This window comes from Dipodomys spectabilis, unplaced genomic scaffold, assembly GCF_019054845.1.
Source record: "Dipodomys spectabilis isolate Male_0828 unplaced genomic scaffold, ASM1905484v1 ptg000207l, whole genome shotgun sequence".
NCBI lineage: Eukaryota > Metazoa > Chordata > Mammalia > Rodentia > Heteromyidae > Dipodomys > Dipodomys spectabilis.
Window position 1 is genome coordinate 12,141,754 of NW_024870884.1, and position 15,442 is coordinate 12,157,195.

General features: G+C 44.7%; 1 pseudogene; it reads left to right on the top strand.

Annotated features, from left to right (window-relative positions):
• The first annotated feature begins 2,099 nt into the window (after positions 1–2,099).
• Positions 2,100–15,442, top strand: part of LOC122122241 — a 59,750-nt pseudogene continuing 46,407 nt past the window's right edge.

Sequence of the window (15,442 nt, forward strand, 5' to 3'; positions counted from 1 at the left end):
AGCTTACAATAATGGCTCAGTGATGTCAAAGTATATGGGATCTCTCAATGAAGCAAGATCACACTGAGGAAATGTAGAAATACAGTCTGGGGGTAGGGGGGTAAACTTCTCTCTGACTCCCCCTCCCTCAGCCCTGCAAGTGGACTTCCCAATGCTGGCCACCCTGTATTGAGAATGTTCTACCCTCTACATGCCCAATGAGCTGGAATTGTAGAGAGGAAAACATACAGCCATGGCCTTCTTGTTGCAATGAAAAGTCTTAATCTGCATTTCTCCTCCTTGTGAATAGTGTTTACCTAAACTTCTGAAGGATGCATTATGCATTCCATTAGTGTGCATTATGACAGAATTGGGATAGAGAATTTTTTTAAAAAAGGATCAGAAGACACATGGGACTGGATCACCCTGTCAGGAATCAGGGAATGGTTGGATCTAAGCAACTGCAATGTCATGCCTTCTCAAGTGGTGCATGGTAGTGAGGACAGTGGACTGTGAGTAGACATCCAGTGTTTTCCTTTTTGTTGTAGACCTTAAGCATGTGTGTAGGTGTTCATCCTTTCCCTGTCAATGGGAGCCTTGTCTACAAGGAGTCAATATGTTTAAATCTGATTTTCATAACTGGTCTCAGGCTCAAGCTGGGATTAGAAGAGGACAGGAGTAGGATCATGGAGCAATTCTGGACCTTGGCTTTACTTTTTTGTTGTTGTTGTTGGTGATGGAGCTTGAACTCTGGGCCTGGGCTCTCCCTCAGCTCTTCAGCTCAAGACAAGTGCTTTATCTCTTGAACCACAGCACCACTTCCATGGACCTTGACTTTTCTGAGTGAGCTTTTTTCTCTATCCCTGAAGTCTTCTGAAGGGTTGTAGGCTATTAAACTCCTTTCTCTTAAAGTACATGCAGCCTGTTTCTAATAGGGCCAGGAGTGAAACATTTAATACACGCTGAAAGCATGTTCTCTGGCCTTGATTAAGCCACCCTCTCATTCTCTAGATGTGCTGGACAGCACCTGTCTCCTTAAATCTGTGTGTCCCCGAACTCTCTCTGTAAAACCTGGCTTACCTAGCTAACCTTCATACCTACACATGGGCACGTGTATGCACTGATGTGCTTGTGTGTTCATGGCCATACCTTCCCTTACTTGGTCTGTAATACCTGATTATGCTCAGGAGTTGTCACTGGGATCATCTCCCAGGCTCTCTCACTTTTGACCTACAGATGGGCCACCAGGAGTTAGTGCTGCTGTCCTCTGTCCCTTATTCTGTCACATCTCTAGACCACCTTTGCCCCTCTCACTTCCATGTGGAAATGACTGGTCTTTAGCTCTTCAGACCTGGAGGTGTGAAGTGGTCCAGTCAGGTCCTCACCCCTCCCCTTCCACTCTCCCCAGACCAAATCTTTGGTCAAACCCCTGTTGGTACCATGGGAACCTCTAAGGGCATCAAGTCACCCATTTTAAAGTGGAACAGAACTTTTCATTCTATGCTATACTTTCAACTTCTTGTTCAGCCCCTGCCTCCTAAGACTTCTTTCCATAGACAAATATATACATTCACAACCAAGGAACTGTTACTGCTGCTTTATACCAGTAGGGATGTCATCTCAGCCTTCTACCCCTAAAAATGACCCCCACCCCGTGTCAGCAGGAAGTAGCCAGAGAGAATCAGTGACTCTTCTCAATTGTCAAAAGGCTAGAATGTTAGGTATACCCATGACATTGGCCCCCCCTCCGCCTGCTCTCTTTCTCTTTTCTCCTAGAAAGGAAATCTCAGTAGCTATTCCAGAAATCACCTGTGGGAAACAAGTAATCAATCACATTGAAGTGTCAATCCCCTGACTGAGTTAGCAAGGCCTCAGGCTCTGAGGTCACTTCCTCATCCTCTGAGGTCTTGTGCTTATCTGCCCCAGTCAGGCCTCTTCCTGCCAGTGAGAAGATCCATCAGCTCTGACGTCATTTCCACCTCCGCTGTGGACACATCTCCTCCTTGCCCTTCCTATATAATTCCTCTCTCCTGCCCCATGTTCTCACTGTGCATGCATCCAGCTCAGGCAGGCCATCAGCTTGCTCCTGCTCTTGACTAAATCAACTCTTCCTGGAGAAAATGGCACTCACCTGCTTTTTACCTGTACCTACTCAGCTATCTCAGGAACAACTTGAAGCAGAAGAGAAGCCAGAATCACACAGTCCATGGCCGACTTCCCTGGCCTCTTCCTGCAGAGAAACTTCCTCCATACGGATACCAGAAAGGCTGTATATCTCACTTGCTAAAGGACTTTCAAGATGCTTTTCTAGAAATCCATGTGGCCCAGTATCCACTGGATATGGGACAACAAAAAACCAGGTCAAATGCGCTGGCCATTCAGGTCGATCCTGAAGGAAGAATTCGGTACAATGCAATTGCTCGACAAGGTCAATCAAAAGACGAGGTCATTTACAGCAAATATACTGACCTGGTGCCAAAGGAGGGTATGAATGCCGATGATCCAGACCCACAGAGACCCGACGAAGGAGCTATTCAAGAGATCACAGCAAAGACAAGGGTAGCCTTAGAGAAGTGTGTGCAGCAGAAGGTTGCCACAGCCATGCCAGTTCGGGCAGCTGATCAACTGGCTCCTGCTCAGTATCTGTGATACACACCATCTCATCAAGGAGTGCCATTTAACTCTGGAGCTACACAGAGGCTCATTCGCATGGTAGAGATGCAGACAGATCCAATGGAGCCGCCGAGGTTCAAGATCAACAAGAAGATTCCCTGGGGACCACCTTCTCCTCCTGTACCTGTCATGCACGCTCCAAGCCGAAAGATGACTGCCAAGGAGCAACAAGAGTCGAAGATTCCTCCTTGCATCTCCAACTGGAAAAATGCAAAGTGTTATAAAATTCCCTTAGACAAGCAACTGGCCGCTGATGGAAGAGGACTTCAGATGGTACACATCAATGAGAACTTTGCCAAACTGGCTGAAGTTCTCTATATTGCTGACTGGAAGGCTCTGGACACTGTGGAAAGATGGGCCCAAGTGGAGAGAAAAAGGGCTCAGAAAGAAAAGGAGAAACTTAGAGTGATGGCCCAAAAAGCCAGGGAGAGGAGAGCTGGGATCAAAACCCATGTAGACAGAGGATAGGGAGGCACGTGAGAGGGAGGAGATCCAGCAGGAGAGGCAAAAAGAGAGACAGCACGACCAGAATCTTTCCAGGGCAGCTCCTGGGAAGAGATGGGAACTGCAGAGAAAGGAACAGCAGATAATCACTGAAATCACTGAAGTCATTGGGGTGTCCCCAATCCTTGCACCTCAAATGAAGTTCAGTATTACTAAAAGCTCTTCAACCAGTCCAAGCATATGGACAGTGGATTTGCAGGCAGAGAAGATGGAATTTACAATGTGTCACAAGCTAAAAAGAAAATAATACTGTCAGTATTTTGCTCTGTGTCACAGAGCAAAAGGTTGTTACTCTACAAATCTACAAGAGACATCCTAGAAGTAGAAAGGGAGGAGATGGCAGGCAGGTGAGTCAGGGAAGAAGGAAAAACAAGAAAGCAGGCATTCCTGAGCAGGTGCTTGTCAAATCTTCCTGAAGGTCTCCCAAAGGATGATGTACAAAGCACCAGGATCATCCAGATTATGCCCAGTGAGTCTTTACCCCCATCCTGTCCACCACTGTCAGAAACAGAACATTCTGTGTCACTGTCCCCTGCAGTCCACTGAGCACCCAGACATTCTGGGGACATAGGCAGAAAAGGCAGGCAGTCAATGTCCTGAAGGTGACCTGCATTCAGCCTGGGATGAGGGTGCACAGGTAGCAATGCCAGCACTTGAGAGACAACATCCTATTTCATCTCTGCAGTCACCCTCCAAGGCCACCACTATCGTCACCTCTTTTTTCTCAGGACACCGATGCTCCAAAAGGCAACTGGCCCAAGATCCCAGACTAAGCAAGTCAGAGGCAGCAGGCACCATCTGGGACCTGAGCAGGTGCAGGGTGGGTAAGGAGGGGGTTGTGACTTTCTCCTTACACCCAGTTGTCTTGTCTTCTTTTCCTTCCTCCCTTCTTTCCTCCCTCCCTTACTTCCTCCCTCCCTCACTTCCTCCCTCCCTCACTTCTTCCCTCCCTTTCTTTCTTTTCTTTTCTTTCTTTCTTTCTTTTCTTTCCTTCTTTCATTCTTTTTCTTTCTTTCTCTTTTCCTTCCTTTTTCTTCCTTCCTTTTCTTCCTTTTCTTCCTTTTCTTCTTTCCCTTCATCTCTTCCTTTTCCTCCTTCCCTCCTTCCTTCCTTCCTTTTGTGTTTTCTAGTACTAGGGCTTAAATGCAGGGCCTTGGTGCTGATCTTCAGCTTCTTTGCTCAAGGCTGATACCCTACCACAGCTCGACTTTTGGCTTTTTGCTGGTTAATCAGAGATAAGACTCTCACAGGATTTCCTGCTCAGGCTGGCATCAAACCATAATACTCAGATTTCAGCCTCTTGAACAGCGAGAATGACAGGTGTAAGCCCATCATTTCTTTGTCTCTTTGCTTACTATAAGCATGTGTTCCTTCTATAATGAAAAGGAAACAGCATTTGGAAACCTTTCTGGATTGCTAGCCTAGGACCTCATTTGTATTCTGTATTGACCTCTACTAGGGCAATACAGTATGCCGGTAGGTAAGTATTAGAGGGCTCCGCCATGGTGTTCCCTGCCAGGGAAGGCCAGAACAGCACAGGAAGCCTTCCAGAATGGGACCCATCCAAGGACCAACCTGTCCTATAAACAAATGCAATGGGCTAAGCTCATGCCTTGTCTCACTTCTGCTCTCCCTGTCTCCCTCCTGCTGAGCTGTGTCACAGCAAGTATTGGGGATCTGGCTAGGGGCCACTTGAATTGAGGAGACATCTTTGGGTTTAAAAGAGTGTGCTTCTGGGGTGACATTGTCCAAAAAGAAATGTACTCTTTACTTCCCTTATGTAACTGTAATCCCTCTGTACTTCACCTTTACAATAACAATGGTATAAAGAAAAAATAAAGGGCATATTTCTGTGACTATCTGTCACTGGTATATCTAGTTACTGCCACCTGTGCTGGTCCCATTCCCCTACCTCTTCTGGAAGTGTAACCCCTCTGTACTGCACCTTTATCATAGCAATGATATAAGGGGAAAAAAGAAGTGGCATATTTCTGTGACTAGTTATTACTGGTATAGCTAGGCAAATAACTGCCACCTGCCCTGTTCATAGGAATGCCTTGCAGCAATATTCTCACTCAGGCTGGTCCCATCCCCCCACCCCAACCTCCAGAGTACATGATGGTGGTGGAAAAACAAGGCTCAGATGGACAGAACCAGTATCTCTGGGGATACTCCAATCAGCAAGCCTGTGAAGTTTCTCAACAGGATCTTTCTTTTCCTCCTTCTCTCCCTTCCTCTGTTCCTCCCTCTATCCCTCCCTTCCTTCCTACCTCCCTTCAGTGCTTTCTCCCTTCCTTCTTTCCTCCCTCCCTTTCTCCTTCCCACCCTTCTTCCTACCCTTCCTTCCTCCCTCTCTTCTCTCCTTTCTTCCTTCCTTCCTTCCTTCCTTCCTTCCTTCCTTCTTTCATTCCTTCCTTCCTTCCTTCCCCCTCCCTCCTTCCCTTCCTCCCTCTGTTCTCCCTTCCTTCCTTTATTCCTTTATTTGTTCCTTCATTTTGTTCTACATTTTCTTTCTTTCTTTCTTTGACAGAAGAAACCACAGCTCCTTCTATTTCACCTCAAATTTGTGACCCTCCTGTCTTAGCCTCCCTGAATTTTGGAAGTATAGACCTGTGCCACCATGCCTGGTTCATCTATTTTGCTTTTCTTTGTTTCCTTTTATTTTCTTTTTTCTTCCTTCCTTTTTTATTTTGGTGGCACTGGGGATTTTAGTCAGCCTTGAGCACCTGTTTTAATTTTACAAATAGATTGTTCTTGAGTCTTTTGTTTTTTGTTTTCATTTTTGTAATGGGGCTTAACTAAGAGTCTGTGTGCTGTCCCTGGGATTTTACACTCAAGGCTACTGCTCTACCCCCCCCCCTCCAGCCACAGCACCACTTCTGGTTGTCTGGATGGATGAGGTAAAAGCAGACAGCCTGAAAACATTACAGGAAGGACTAAGAGAAACTCTAGAGCTTCTTGGCACAGGTAGAATTTTTCTCAAGAAAGACCCAGAAACGCAACAAATCAAAGAAAGGTTGGACAAATGGGATTGCATTAAACTGCAGAGCTTCTGCATGGCAAAGGACACAGCTAGCAAGATAAATAGAAAGCCCACAGATTGAGAGAAGATCTTCACTAGCCATATAACAGATAAGGGCCTCGTATCTAAAATATACTTAGAACCCTAAAAAATAAATCCCCCAACAATAAATTCTCACAGAAACAACTGCCCCATTAATAAGTGGGCTAAAGACTTAAAGAAAGACTTCTCAGAAGAGGAAATAGGAATGACCACTAGACATATGAAGAAATGCTCAACTTCTCTGGCCATAAAAGAAACTCAATATCAAAATAACATTGAGATTCTACCTCACCCCAGTTAGAATGGCTATAATCAAGAACTCTAATAACAAAGGTGCTGGAGGGGATGTGGCTAGAGGGAACCCTACTGCATTGTTGGTGGGAGTGTAAACTTGTTCAACTACTCTGGAAAGCAGTATGGAGGTTCCTCAAAAGACTACACTTAAGAGTTCCCCTATTATCCAGCAATCCTACTTCTGGGCATCTTCCCAAATGACCATAAACTATGCCATACTAAAGCTACCAGCACAACTATGTTTATTGCAGCATTATTCACCACAGCTAAGATATGGAACCAACCCAGATGCCCCTCAATAAATGAATGGATCAAGAAAATGTGATGTGTGTGTGTTCATATATATGTGGAATTCTATGCTTCCATCAGAAAATTACACCTCCCCATTTGTAAGGAAATGGAAGGACTTGGACTTGATGGAATCAACATGGTCAATGTTGTCAACAGTACTTCACATGCCTTATTTTTCTGAGGCTTTTTGAGATCTGATAGTGTCATTTAACTCAGGCTGACTTTGAACTTGCAGTTCTCCTGCTTCAGCCTCATTGTGCCAACATTAAGACTTGTCTGGAATTGTCTTATTTCTTTTTGACTTCTTTTATTTTTCTCTGGGATACACAGAGTTATGGATTCATCCTATGACTTTTATAAATCTTCTACAGTTTTTGTCAAATAAATATAAATACTATGAAAATCAGCTTCCTTTATGTCCTTTACACAGAGCCAGGCTCTCCTGAAGTCACTTTACAATCATTTTGAAATCCATGAAGATAGGACAGTACGTTCCTTATGCTGTCTTCATACATAGCTGTACTGTATTTCAAAATTATTCACCCACCATCTTTCTTTCCCTCTCCCACAAAAACCCATAGTTAGAATCATGTTCTATATATACATATATATATGTGTGTGTGTGTGTGTATATGTATATATGTATATATATATATGTATATGTATATATGTATATGTGTGTATATACATATATATGTATATATGTGTATAATCCATATTACATATAACTATGATAACTATTTACTATGCATATTGTATATGAGTGTACATATACACACATTATATATATATGTGTATATATATATATAGTTGTATATTACCATGGCATGTCAGTGACATGCACTAAGCCTCTTCTCTGTGCCCTTCACCATGACCAGACTCAACATTTGAATCCCAGGAGTTTGGACCTAGTGCCTTCAACTGCAATGTCAGCTTTAGCAAATCACACAAGACAAAAATATACCCTTTAGACAATATCCCCTCACAGCTGGCCCACCCTGGACAGAGAGGGAAAGATGAACTGGGTTCCCAAAGCTACTAGCATTACATTTCTTCCAGGAACTTCTTACCTTTGCTCTTCTATCAGCATCAGCAACTTTGTACCATCACTTGGTAAGGAAAAGAAACAACCTTTATACTCTAGAGACCCTGAAGTCTGACCTTTCCAGTTCTTCTGAATAGGTTCCCCTCCTACCTTCCTCTTCCTGTTCCTATCATCTGGAAACACTTCTCAGCCACTTGGGGTTTGTGTATACTGACTTTGGCCTTAGTAGCCTGACAGGAAAACTTTGCACCCATGTAACTTGGAGCCACAGTAATGGCTTAGAGCCCCTTTGGGGTGGTTGAACATTTTGGGTTTTGTTCCCTGTGTATCAAGGAACATAACAGGGAATCCCTGTTCAGGGATTCTTCTCTTTATGCTGTCATTGATCAGGATAGGAATGTAAGATACAAAGAGAAATTAGTGATTGTGTTGGAAATCTCTCTTGTGGTTTGCTAGTAAGTAAAATGATCTATCTTGTTCCACAGGAACAAGTCTAGCCATTTGTATGAGATAAGAAAAATAGTAAGCAGGATGGTTGATATAAGAGTGTACTCTGAATTAATGTAATTTTCCTGTGTCATTTTTAAGCTCTATGACTGGCCATTTTGGCTGTGTTGGAAGGTCCTAAAAGACCTATGTATGTCATTTAGGAGCACTGTCACATGACCCTCCCCCCCACACACACACACCTCTAGCCACAGCTTCTTTAAAGCCTGACCATTGGCATCCATGAGCAAAGTAGAAGTTTCCCTTTTCACAGGCTACAGTTAGAACAGCATGGTATCATTCTGGTCACAGCAGGCTACAAAAGCCAACCCAGATTCAAGGAAAGGGAGAATAGACTCCCACTCCCAGCGGGAAGCAAGATAATGATGTTCGCTGAAGAGGATCACCACAATGTCCTCAAGCAGTCATTGTCAAAACTCTTGTCGAGTGTGAGACTTGGTGATGAGGACAAAGGGAGCTGGTGTTCTTCCTTCCACATCACTAGTTTTTATGTGTCATGAACCAGGAGTCGGGATCGACACTGTCCCAAATACACGGGAAGTCACAAATAAGACCTTACATGTGTAATGTCTAATTTTCAAATTGCTTCCTTCAGTAAGGCAAACAGAAACTGGAGTAAAAAAAAATTATATTTTGTTCAACCAACACTATTCAACAGATATCACATCACTGTATTTCACTAAAATATTGAGATTGCTTCAGGAGCAGGGCCATGGTCTTACTAAGCAGGAAGGCCTGCAGGGATTTAACTATGATATCATGGGGACTGCAAAGCCCTGTATGATTTTTCTATGCATCAGTGGGGGGGGGGTCCCTCTGCATCCACACTCACAGTGAGGCAAGTAGATGCCTCCTGGTCTCACACTGGGATATGGATGACCAGGCCATGTTACCCAGTTGGCCCGTATCATGTGCAGCACTGAAAAAAACAGCAGGCAGCCAGCAATAAGCATCAGGCCCTATCTGGCTGATGTTAGACTGTTTATGGCCCATGGAAGCATTTGCTCTTCCCCAGACAGCACATAACCTGATTGATTTGCAGGTATCCTGGCCTAGGGGTGAAAGCCTGTGGGGACTGGAATTAATTCCCATGGGGCTTGGCACTCCCCCAAATGCCAGTCCAGTCTAGGGGGAGAAACTGACAGGATAACAGGATCTCAGTTTCCCAGCACTTGCTATTGCCCAACAGGACACTGTCCCTTTACAAACTGTTGCCCCTCACACTGGGAAGAGGAAGAAGGGCATGGGCTTGACTAGGGAGCTTACAGTGATGGGCTGACCACAGTGACCCTCCCTGGGCTGGGTGGAGCAGTCACGGTGAGGCTCTGATGGGTCTGGGGAGAGCAGAGTGACAGCCATATCACCTTCACAGCCCATGGTACATGGACTGCAGGATTCATGGATGCCTCCTGCCAAATGGCCTTAGTGGTATGGTGTGGGATCTGAGTCAGTGCCTCAGATGAAGCTGTGGCCAGGTCCTCCAAAAGTTGGGAGGCAACAGAACATGTCACTCAGCCTTCTCAGGAAAAGTGAAATTGGCATGGGACAGTCTCTAAGACTGTCTCTAAGAAAACATAAGTTCTGAGGACTGTGGCTGCTGATTGCCAAGGGGATGGTAAGTCCCCTCTGGCATCTTGACCCTTAGGGCATTTTGCCTACACATGCATACCTATTGCTTCCGAATCCACTTTGGGGATTGAAGTAAGGAGGCCAGGTCTGGCCGGCACCATATTGGCCACATGGTGGATGGTAGGGTCTGGCATCTTGTCTTCATTCTGGGGGGAAGGAAACCACCACCCCCCCACATCATCTGCCTCCCAGGTAATGGGCGTGCCTGGACCCCTGGAGTCAAGGGCAGGCACCTGGCCAATAGGTTACTGAATCTGTCAGTCCAGTGCCTGGAACTGGGAATTTCCTGAGGATCTGCCCCTTGTGCCAACCTATTTAGGCCTGGACCACCTAGCTGCCAAACTCCATGCTACCTGTGTCTCTGTGATCGTGTCCTGTGTCCTGTCTCCTGGCTCATCTCCAGTCATCATGGAGTCCCATTCCACTCTCCATTGGAGCTGAATTGGCTTGTTGGTATTGTTCTTGTTATTTCTTTCCTCTTTAGCATGTTTCCTGGCTGTGTCATGTGTATTTGCACGCTGCAGGCCTTTGTAACAACTGGCAGCCTGCAGCCTGTTAACTGTATATTGAAGACTCCAATATTCTATATTTTAAAATGTGGCTTCTGGGATGATTCACCTTACAACAGGATCATCTCACTCGAATTCCAAAGGGCAGGAACTATTATGAGAAAAGGTTACAAAATTAACTTGACAATTGACCAGTATAAAAGAAATCTATAACTTTACTCTCCTTATCAGAGGATCAGATGGTCATCTGTTGTTAGGCCTGCAAATAATGTCCATCACTTGTATCTAAATCCTTGGGGTATGGTATAGGTACATCTTCCCATTTGGAATAATGTGAGACAGAAATGTGGACTGTCAGTCCGCAAAAAGAACAGTGCTGAGGAAACACAGCTCATCTCTGCCGTGTAGGATTTCTCTGTATAATTTTTTAACTTTGGTGAGATGAAATTTCTGACAAAGTTTTCCTACATAGGGTTTCTCTCCTGGGTAAATCCTCTGCTGCTTGCTAAAGTTTGACTTCTGGTTTAAAGCTTTCTCACATTCTTTACATTTACCAGGTTTATGCCTTTTGTCTAGATTTCCGACACTGTTATACAGGAATTTGATTAGGAGATACAGAAAAGCCGCATTTTGAGAGGTTAAAATCAGGAGTCTTTATTAGAAAGCCAGAAACTGCGAGCAAACACATATCCCAAAAAAACTTGCAGCCTCAAATACTTAATACTGTTAGGAAAATGAGCCATGAGGGTAGAAAAAAACAATCTCATGTACAAGTCGTTGTGTCAAAAACGAACTTTACAACTTTGGTGTGTGTGGGGGGGGGGAGGGGGCCGGGGAGGATTGGGGGGGTTTGGGGGGGGAGGATGAGAAAGGATGGGAAGGGGAAACAAAGGAGGAGGCTACAATGCTTGCTAAGAAATGTACTCATTATCTTGCCCATGTAATTGTAACCCCTCTGTACAGTATTTTCACAATAAAAAAAAGAAAAACAATCTCAATAAACCAGATTAACTTTAATGGCCAGTTGAAGAGGGACACCATGGTGACCGGAAGAGACTATCCTAGGTACTAAGGAGGATAAGGTTTGGAAGCCAGCCTGGACAGCTTGGCATGATGCCAAATGGCAGCTGAGCTGGTCTGGGCTTAAATAAGGTCATGGTCAGAGGGCAAGGTCAGAGGAAGCTCAAGAATTCAAAGAATCTCCTGAGTTCATGGTACAGGTCTGCCAGGTCCAGTAAGCTATTGTCGAAGTCCCCGCCCCCAGACTCTAGGAATTCGGGCATACCCATCACCTGGGAGTGGAACTCTACCTCCAATAGTTTTTGGAAATCCCCTATCATCCACCAATTGCCAAGATGGCACTAGTTAGACCCAGTATCCTTATTTAAATGCCTCCTGAGTTGTGTCTTCTAAGGTTTCTCTCCTATGTGTGTGCTCTGACAAACAGTGAAGACTGACTAATAGAAGATACATTTATTATATTCATAAAGTTTCTCTCCTATATGGGTTCTCTGATGTACAGCTGAGTTCTGGTCTTGGGTAAAAAAAAATCTGGGGCTAGGAAGGTAGCTCAGTGGTAGAGCACTTGCCTTGCATGCCTGAGGCCCTGGGTTCGATTCCTCAGCACCACATAAGCAAAAAGAAAAAAGCCAGAAGTGGCACTGTGGCTCAAGTGGTAGAGCACTAGCCTTGAGCTGAAGAGCTGAGGACAGCGCCCAGGCCCAGAGTTCAGGCCCCACAACCAGACCCCCCCCAAAAAAATCCCACATTCATTATTGTCATAAGATTTTTCTCCTGTGTCTTTGCTGATGCACAGTGAGGTCTGACTTTTTTCTTTTTGTTGTGGGGCTTGAACTCTGAGCTTGGGTGTTGTCCTTGAGCTCTTCAGTTCAAAAACTAGCACTCTACCACTTGAGCCACAGTGCCACTTCCCATTTTCTGGTGTTTATTGGAGATAAGAGTTGTTAGTGAGAAACTCTAAACATGAAATATCTAATGTTAGGTTGAGTTTATTCCTACATAAGCCATTAACAATCTTATTATAGTATCAACTAACTGAATTTTAAATGTTCAGTTAAGAAAAAAAAAATCACAGGAGCTATAGCCTATGGCTCAAGCCTGTTATCCTAGGTACTAAGGAGGATAAGGTTTGGAAGCCAGCCTGGGCAGATGGCTCCAGTTAAGCAGCTGGAGAGTTAGACAGCCTGGAGGCATGGCTCAAGTGATATTGCCAGCAGTGAGTGAGCAAGCTGATGAAATGTTTAAGATTTCTCACTTCAAGTTCCATTACTGGCAAAAGAAAGAATGAAGGGTCAGGAATGATGGGAGGCTGTGGTAGGAGTATCGCTTGAGCTTATGAGTTAGAGACCAATCGAGCAATACAACAAATTCCCATCTCAGAAAACAAAGCCGGAAGAGGAAGAAAAAAGAGGAAGGCAGAAGGGAGGGGAACCTTTATGACATTAGATTTGATGGTTACTTTTTAGATATGACACCAAAAGTGCAAGTTACAAAAGCCAGACAAGTTTAACTATATAAAATTAAAACCTTGTGCACCAAGGGTACTCATTATATCTCATAAGTGATCAGTTACCAGATTTTTTTTGTCAGTTGTGTGGCTTGAGTTCAGGGCCTGGGCACAGGAATTTGTTGTATTGTCCCTGAGCCTCTGTATTCAAAGTTAGTGCTCTACCACTTGAACCACAGGGCCACTTCTGTTTTGTTTTGTTGGTCATGGGGCTTGAACTCTGGGCTTGGGAACTGTCCCTGCGCTCTCCAGCTCAAGGCCAGCACTCTACTGCTTGAGCCATAGTGCCACCTCCGGTTTTCTGTGGTTTATCAGAGATAAGAGTCTCACGGACTTTCCTGCCCAGGTTGGCTTTGAACCATGATCCTCAGATCTCAGCCTCCTGAGTAGCTAGGATTATAGGCATGAGCCACCAGGTGCCCAGCTCCACTTCTGGTTTTTGAGTGGTTAGTTAAAGATAAGAGTCTCTCCGGGACTTTTTTGCCTGGCTGGCTTCAAACTGTGATCCTCAGATCTCATCCTCCTGAGTAGCTAGGATTACAGGCATGAGCCACTGGCACCTTGTGTAGAATTTATTTTTAAAATTACAAAACAGGACTGGGAAGGTGGCTCAGTGGTAGAGTGCTTGCCTTGCATGCATGAGGCCCTGGGTCTATTCCTCAACACCACATAAGCAGAAAAAGCCAGAAGTGGTACTGTGGCTCAAGTGGTAGAGCTGAGCAACAGTACCCAGGCCCAGAGTTCAGACCTCACGACCAACAAAATAAATAAATAAATAATAAAATTATAAAACAAGCTGAGTGCCAGTAATCCTAATTACTCAGGAGGTTAAGAGCTGAGGATTGAGGTTCAAAGCCAGCCTGGGCAAGCCAGCCTGGGCAGAATAGACCATGAGACTCTTACCTACAAAAGACTCAGAAGAGGAGCTGTGGCTCAAGTGGTAGAGACCTAGCCTTGAGCAAAAAAATGCTCAGGGACAGAACCCAGACCCTGAATTAAAACTTCGGGGTGGGAGGGGGGAGGGGGGAAGCGGGGAGGATGAGAAGGGATGGGAAGGGGAAACAAAGGAGGAGGCTACAATGCTTGATAAGAAATATATTCATTATCTTGTCCTCTGTACAGTATTTTCACAATAAAAAAAAAACTTCAGGGCACACACACACAAGAAGGAGGAGGAGGAAGAAGAGGAGGAGGAGGAAGGGGAAGAAGAGGAGGAAGAAAAACCCATAAAATCCTACAACCTAAAAACAAATTCAGACTCTGATTTTAAAATGGACAAATGATTAAAGAGACTGTCCTGCAAAGAATATAGACAAATGGGTGATTCACATATGAAAAAATGCTCAATATCAGTAGTCAAGAGAAAATTCAAATGAAATCACAATGAAATATATACCACTGTATACCGATTAGTATGGCCATATTTTCTTCTGAAAAACTCTGATAATGCTGGGCACCAGTGGCTCATACCCACAATCCTAGCTACTCAGGAGTCTGAGATCTAAAGCCAGGCTCTGCACAAACTTTAAGACTCTTATCTCTAACCACCAAAAAACAAAAACAGAAAGGCTGGAAATGCAACTGTGACTTATATGGTAGCACTGGTCTTGAGCAAAAAAACTAAATGTCTTCATGTGTTGTGCCCAGGTCGCAGGACCCCCCACCAAGAAGACCACCGAGAGTCAGACTTTACAGCTGTTTTAAGGTTTTATTTAAACGGGCTGCAGCTCGGGCCTCGTCCCACACTCTGACACAGCAGAGCCTCGGAGAAGAGCTCTGAGCTAAACATTTGCAGGGCTTATAAAGGAACACAACCAACCAGGTGTTTGGATTGCCACCACGTGTTGCTCTGCTAGACAGAATTTGCTGATCTTAAGTTTAGTTAAAACAAGCAACAAGTGGTCACTGCCTCAAAACTTTAACCCTTCATTCCCCCCCTTGACTTATGGTCCTGAGACACAATCTTGTGGCTCCGGCCCAAAACTAAACTCCAACAGCTCTTGATCTTGAATGGGTAGTCTCTCTCTGACCTTAGCCATACTATTAAACAACAATACCAATAACAATCAGTCCATTTTTCTTTTCTTGAGGCGTATGCGGAGTGGTTGGGTAGGATGCTTGGAGACTTCCCATGTTTCCCCATGATCGTCCAGGGCAAAGGGGTCAGCCGGTCTGGCGTGGGAGCAGTGGATCCAAGCAGCAATGCTGTCCACCTTAAGGGCAGTGGGTGTAGCCAGTAGCACCATGTAAGATCCCTTCCACCGTAGTTCCAGAGATCTCAAGTTGTGCCTTTGAACAAACACCAAGTCCCCTAGTTTAAACAAATGGGGGGTAGGAATAGAAGCAGAATTATATAATGCTCTAAGCTGGGGCCACATACCCTTATGCACCAGCTGTAAATAGTCAAGCTTACAGACACT